Source organism: Arachis duranensis, chromosome 5 (assembly GCF_000817695.3).
Source record: "Arachis duranensis cultivar V14167 chromosome 5, aradu.V14167.gnm2.J7QH, whole genome shotgun sequence".
In the NCBI taxonomy this organism is placed as follows: Eukaryota; Viridiplantae; Streptophyta; class Magnoliopsida; order Fabales; family Fabaceae; genus Arachis; species Arachis duranensis.
In genome coordinates, this window is record NC_029776.3 from 34,031,775 (window position 1) to 34,039,111 (window position 7,337).

Genomic DNA, 7,337 nt, shown 5'->3' on the forward strand with positions numbered 1-7,337 from the left:
TTAAAAATCTTCTGTAGAATTATGGCAGATGGCATGGTGAAAAATGGCAGAAATTGCATCATCAGCTGCACTGTTATTAGCACCGTCAGCAGCTCCATCAACGGTAACCATTTCCTTGGACAAGGTCAACAACTCGAAGAAGGAGAAGACCACTAATGACAAGAGAGTGATATGTTTCTTTTGATTTTTCTTAATGCGTGTAATTAGCGACTGAGAACTTCCGATCAAAATTCACTCAGACTCAAGAACTATACATTTCTGATCTGATGCAGCTTTCTAACTCTTGAGCATCCCAACTCTTCTGGCTGTTTGTTACTTTAACCTATTAAAAGTTGCATCTTTTGTTGATTGGTAAAAAATTAGGTGGCAATTTAATTTTGAATAGTGGTAATAGTAAATGTGTGTATATCTGTGTATACAAGTGGGAGTGGGAGAGAGAAAGATACGTTTTCTTATTATTTTTAAAGTGTTTTATTCATGACAATAAGTTTGTAGGTGATTTTTAAGTGAGAGTTATGGTCTTCTGTAATTCAATTAGTGTATATAGTATTATAATAAATTTAAATACTTAGTTCACCAATTATTAGAAGGTTAGTAGTATAGTCACCCAAAAGAAAGGATATGTGTGTCATTGTTAGCACTTATATTTGGTTTTATGTTGTAAGAAAGTTAGAAAGTTTAGAACTCTTTAGAAAGGGAAGAACTTGACAACATAGTAGAAGAAATATTGATGATGACTACGTTGCTTCGATGACTTCAATGGTTGTTCCACTCTTTTCTGCTTATATAACCTCTTTGTCCATTTGCAATTAACACAAATAAATACATAAAATAAAATATAGACTTAATGAAAAACTTTTTGAAAAGAAGTATAATTACAAAATAGTTTCACAATTGATAAAAAATTAAAAAATTATCCTAATTCTTAAAGGACTAGAAAATACTTTTACCATGTCAGAACTCTCCTTGATTCATGTCTATTTTATTAAAAAATCATAAGCTCTTTTATATCAACAAGGCAATTCTATGTAGGTATTAAATGTCATATATCATTTAAGAGAAAATATAGAGTGATAACACACCTACTAAATAACATAAATAATCGCTTAAAAAATTAATTTTACAAATCAGATTTTGAATTTAAATAATTAGGATTAAGTAACGTAACCTCTTCTAAACACACCTCTCACACCGCGTTTCCATTCTCTCTAATCTCGTCAACCCTCCACTGCGAATATCGACATAACCCGTCTTCGCAGTGCACTATCACTGCTAGTACACGTCTGTTCATTCCGTCCTCCAGGGTGCCACTGCCGGATGCTACTACGCGAGTGATGCCATCACACGTGTTCCCCATGCACCACTGCTATTGTCTCGCATTCCACAGGTGCTGCTGTTGTCGCCTCGTGATCCCTAGGTGGCGCTGCGGCTATCTCTACATCCTCGTCCTCGTCTCCCTTCTTTTCCTCCTCCTCCTCCTTCTCCTCTTCTTCCATTTCTCTGGATGTGACTTTCGTTTTGCGGATGTTTATTTTAAGTTTGATGGATGTTTCTTTTTATTAAATGGAATTTTTTACAATAAAGGTTTTGGAAGGTGGAAAGTGAAATCGTAAATGTACAAAGTGCAAATAGAATTGTGGCGGGTAATTGGGGTGGAATTTTTTCCTTTTCATGTTTAGTGGGTCTAGGGTGTAGCCCATTGTTTATGTTGTTTTGCGCCTCCTGTTGTTTACCTAGCAAAATTAATCGTTTAATCATTCAAATAACATGGATTGTCCACTATCCAAATCAAAACTTTTTGGAACATCTAGGCTCTTATTCATTATTAAATAAAATAATTAAACTCTTATCAAATACAAACTAAGACAACAAAAATCTTATTAATTTCAATGCATGATACCTTGCTCTTGGGGCTTTCGGATTGTTGTTCTCTTTGGTTGGAAGGTGTGGCTTTTCTAGGTTTTATTCTCTTGGGTTGCCGACTAGGTTCCTCTTTTGAGCTTCTTTGTTCACATATTGGATGTAATTTCATAAACGGCCCTAAATACAACTATTGTCAGCTAGTCATGTACAAAGTCTTTAGGTTTTAGATGGTGTCTCAGTTTTAAGTTGATAATCAAAATAATCCTTTGATACTAAATGAACCAGTTCCTAAACAATAATAAACTAGTTTTTTGGGTGGATACCTACGTGTTGGATTTTTTTTTTGCAATTTTTTCACAAGTTTTTGTGTAGTCAATTTGTATGTGTATTTTTATTTGCAAGAATCCTCTCACACTTATGATTGTCATTGAATGTTTTCATATGTCAAGATTATTGCATTTTAGTTAATAGATGCATACACAAACCAATTACAATAGTTAGACCAGCAAATTGTCTTTACCTTCATTTTATCATTCTTCTTCTACACAATTGGTCTCTCCTCTTGAATAGTGTACATTCTTACCATCTTTTTGAATGCATGCTTAGAGGGAAAAACTATACCTTTTTTTTAATCTGATTTGTCCAAACTGTCTTTTCATTGAAAGTGGGTAAGCAACATTTTTTGCAAGTGTATCGTCATCTTGAGTTTGCAAGTGTCTAAACTCTTAAGACTTATTTTCATCACATACATACTCTCCGTAGATTTAAAAAAAAATAGGTTCAATATCCTTTTCAATCTCACCTATTAAAAGTGATAAAAAAGAATTTAGCATCAAGTACTTCAATAACAATAACAATAATAATAAAGGTAAAATATACTTTTATCCTTAAAATTTTAAAAATTTTCAAATATACCTCTAACGTTTAATTTGTTTCAGTGTTATCCTTAACATTTTCGATAAGTTCCAATTTTACCCTCTTTCATGTATCACTTTCTTCCCATGTTTTTTTTATCATCATACTCCAAACCCTTTCTCTGCACCCTTCTAATCTAGAGCTCAAACCTACCACCACCGATCCACCCTATTGCTCAACTCGCTCTAGTGTTGCACCACCGTGCCACCTTACTACAACACCATCACTTTCAATACTACTACCTGATCCCTTTACCTTTGCACCACCACATCTCACCACTTCATTGCCTCTCCCAATTCATCATCCTATCATTATCATAATCAACATTAACAACATTAGCAAAACCACATCTCTTCACCTTACCATGACCCTTCATTGACACTGCTGTGCTGCCGCACCACCTTTACGCTTCTTCCTCCTCTTCCAGATCTCACCTTTTTTTATTTCAATTTTTTCTTCTATTGATTTCTTAATATTCTTTGTTACTTGTTATTTTGTTATTGTTAATTATGATTTTGAGTGGAGTTAGCTAGGGTTGGATTTGTGATGGTGGCGGCACAAGGTTGTGAAATGTGAGGATGAGTGAGAAATGGGCAAAGGCTTCAATGAAGGGGAGAGAGAGAGAGAGAGACGATGACAGATTGTTGGATTTTAATTTGACTAAGGCAGTGAATAACTGATTGGTTAATGGCAGATTATTGATTATGTATATATTGTTGAGTTATAACTTGTTATATTGTTGAACTAGTTGATGGCAGATTATTGATTTTTTTCTAGATTCATAGTGGTTATGGTTATTTTTGTTGATTTAACATTGCTGTGAATTTATGTTGCTGGATATGAAAATATGAAAATATGGAATATGTAACATTGTTTTTGTAATAGCTGTTGTTTTATACTATTGCTATTCTATATTGTTTTAGAATGTCTTCAGCCAATACACCATCAGAAACACCATCCTTTGTGGCTCCTTGCTCCGTTGGCGCGTCCTTTTCATCCACTACCTCCTCTCTCGGATTGCTGGAATTTTTTATTAATTTTTTATTATGCCATTATGCCTGTTTGCTTTAGAGGAAGGATTGATGGATTTTCTATCAATTTTCATTGAGTTATTTGTTGTTGAACTATTATTCCATTGTGCATTTGTTTAGTGTAGTGACTCTGAGTCTTTTTGTCGAATTATTTGCTGTGGTGTTGCTTTTAAATATGTGTTGAATTAAATGGTTATTTTCAAGTTAAAGGTAACTATTTTACTTGTGAGTTAAGTGCTTGTTATCCATTCATCAATTTCTCATGGTTGTTTGTCTTAGTTAGGTACCAATCATGCTCATAATTTAAATCATTCAGCAAATTTAGGCTTGAAAACATGTCAGCAAAACTAGTTTTATATCCAAAACAGATTTTAGTGAATGCATATATGGTTGCTTTTGTCTTGCCTAACAGGTCGAATTGAACTGTTGGAAATAGGTTATGCTCCCAATATTGAACAATTGATGTGAATTTGTATTTTGTAATAGTTGTTGTTTTATACCTTTGCTATTATATTTTTTAGTTAAGTGAAACCGGTTTTACCGGCAACAATGAGTTATCGGTTAAACTAGTAAATCAGTAAACTAGTAACTTGACCGGTTTGATTATCGGTTCAGTTCTTACAACTATGAGTTCAATAGAAAGGGGTAGTGGCTATTATTGATGATATTGATGATGGAGTGGTATGGTTTAATGGTAGTGACAATGGTGTGACTTTGGTGGTTAGGGATATAGTGGGTATAGTGTGAAGTGAAAGGGATAGGGTAGGATGATGCAGTGCTATTGGTGCAGTAGGTGATGGGTAGTGGAAAGTTAGTGGCGAGGGTGGAGGGTAATGGTGGGTGGTGGAAAGATGTATGTATAATGACATTGATGATGTTGACGGTGCTTGTTACAAGGAAGAGGTAAAATTACAAAGAAATGTTGACTATAAAAAAATTAACGATATGAGTAAAATTGAAACTTATTGAAAACGTTAAGGATAACATTAAAACAAATTAAATGTTAGAAGTATTTTTTAAAAAATTATACTTTACCCTAACAACAACAACAACAATAACACAACAATAATAATTCAACATTAAGTACACCAATTAAAACAACAACAATACAACTAATGGTTCTTGACTATCAACTTCATATGAAGGCAATTGCATGTGAGTTTTTACCATAATTTAAGTACTCCAGCAACAATACTAACAATAATAATATAATTTTAAATACTCCAATATTTAATTTAAAGTACAAACATACCATAACTATTCAACTAAAAAAACCATTACCTTCATCAATGATAGAATCATCTTCTTCTGACATGAACTCATCATAATCCGAATCATCAGTTTCAATTATTTTGCTTTTACCTAAGCTACTAGCAGGTGCATTTTTATTCCTCAACTTCCTTCTCTTTAGTTTATAAAATTTTTCATTTAATTCACTGTTAATGATAGCTTCTTCATCAAAGAGTACTGGTGATTTGTTCAAGCTATCTTCACTGTTGTAGTCATTAGAAGATTCATCCTCATCATTAGCAATGGCAAATTTAGAGTGGACAATTTTGGTGGATGGAAGCTTTGATGGAAGATAATTCATCTACGTTTTAACAACAAAAATGATTAAACTGACATTACTAAATCACCAGATCAAAATATTATATAATACAATATCTTGTCTAAAATTGTTCAATTTCTACTAAAGAACTACTGGCCCTCTTCCATTGATAAACAAAGAATAGAAACCCTAATTATTGACTAATGCATGAAACTACCAAACCCAACAATAATGTTTTACAAACAAAAATTTGAACCGTCCCTTCTAATGATCAACAAAATCATTAAAAAGTAAAAAAGTAATTTTTCAAAAAAGAGTATTCTAAAACTTCTAACAACCACACTAACACATTCAAGTGAGTTATAGAGTTATACACAATTTATTGGCATCACTTTGGTGTTTAACGAGAGTTACCAGAGAAGTATTGTTTTTGAGTGTCAAAAGTAGAAGAAAAGAAGAAATGATTCTTTCCATTTTAGAAGGGAGGATAAATAGAATGACACGAAGATGGGCCTTTATTTGTTGAGTGTTTTTAAATTTTATAACTTTTCAATAACATTCTTTTTAATTCTCTCCTGCCCAATCTATAAAATGATGTCTTCTAATCCGATGCTAGGCTGGAAGTTAATGTGTCACATATGATTTTTATTAACATCGTTAGTTTGATGATTGTCGGAAGGAACATTTTGATTAGTTTAAAAATTAGTGGATCATTTTGATTATCAACTTGAAACAATTTTTTATTGTTATCTCATTTATCGAAATTGGAAAACTACTAATAGAAGTTGGACACCAAAATACCCCTTAAGGAGAGTAAATGACAAATAGGTCCTTGATTTTTTCATCTCAAAGACAAATAAGTCATCAACTAATTAAAAATACAGAAAACGTCCCTCAATTTCTAAAATACGAGACATTTAAGTCCTTCCAAGAGACCAATTTGTCCTTATATATTTTGGACAGTGAGACTTAAATGTCTCGTATTTTAGAAAAACATGAATGTTTTGTATTTTCAATTAGTAAGAAACTTATGTGTCTTCAAATTAAAAAGTTATTAGGGACCTATTTATCTTTTTCTCCTTAAGAATACATCCATCTAGCCCAACAAAAAGACAATATCCAAGCTTAAGTATATGCTTGTATCACGACATAAAAATAAAAAAAAAAACAAAATTCTACATCTGCATGCATTCAATGTGTAAAGTTTGTCTAGATTTGTCCAAAAAAAAAAAGGTCTGGATTGCTTCTCGTGAGTTTAGCATGTAGTCATCGATGGATCTTGCCAAATTTCTTTTTTTCATTTCCCGTTACCTCTTCTGTAGGTTGCACCTTGCCATATTTCTCTTTTTCATTCCCATTACCTCTTCTATAGCTAGCTTCAATGCTCTAATAATTATCTTACCACTTTTTTGGACTTAGTTGTCTAAGTTTGAATTTGATTGAGATTTGATTGTCTCATTAATAATGAACAAGGGTCTATTTGATTTGGATAGGAAATGATTTGTCTTATTCAAATAGTTAAATGACTTGTGGCATCTAATATACTACATAAACTTATGCAGTTAATAGATCGTGATAAAATTAATAGATCATGACAAAATTAATAGAGAAGTCTTTTTGTCCAACAAAAATGATGATTAAAGATTAGGTTATCATTTTTTTTAATAGTGAAAGAATGGATGATTCTTTCCTAAAACGGATAAAAACAAGAAGTGAAAATTTACTCTAAAAAATATCTGCAAATGTAAGTTAACTTTTCTCTCCCTATCATTTCTCAACAAATTAAATTTGCAATCTATAATATTTTTATAGTGAATTCTATCCAATTCTCTCATAAATAAAAAGGTAAATTATTACCCCTTATAACATATTTAATAACTATTAAACAAAATAGATTGTATCATTATGATTAATATTAATTCTTATTTTGACTTGAGTTTTAATAACTTAACCAATTAAGCAATAATTTTTTGTGGAAA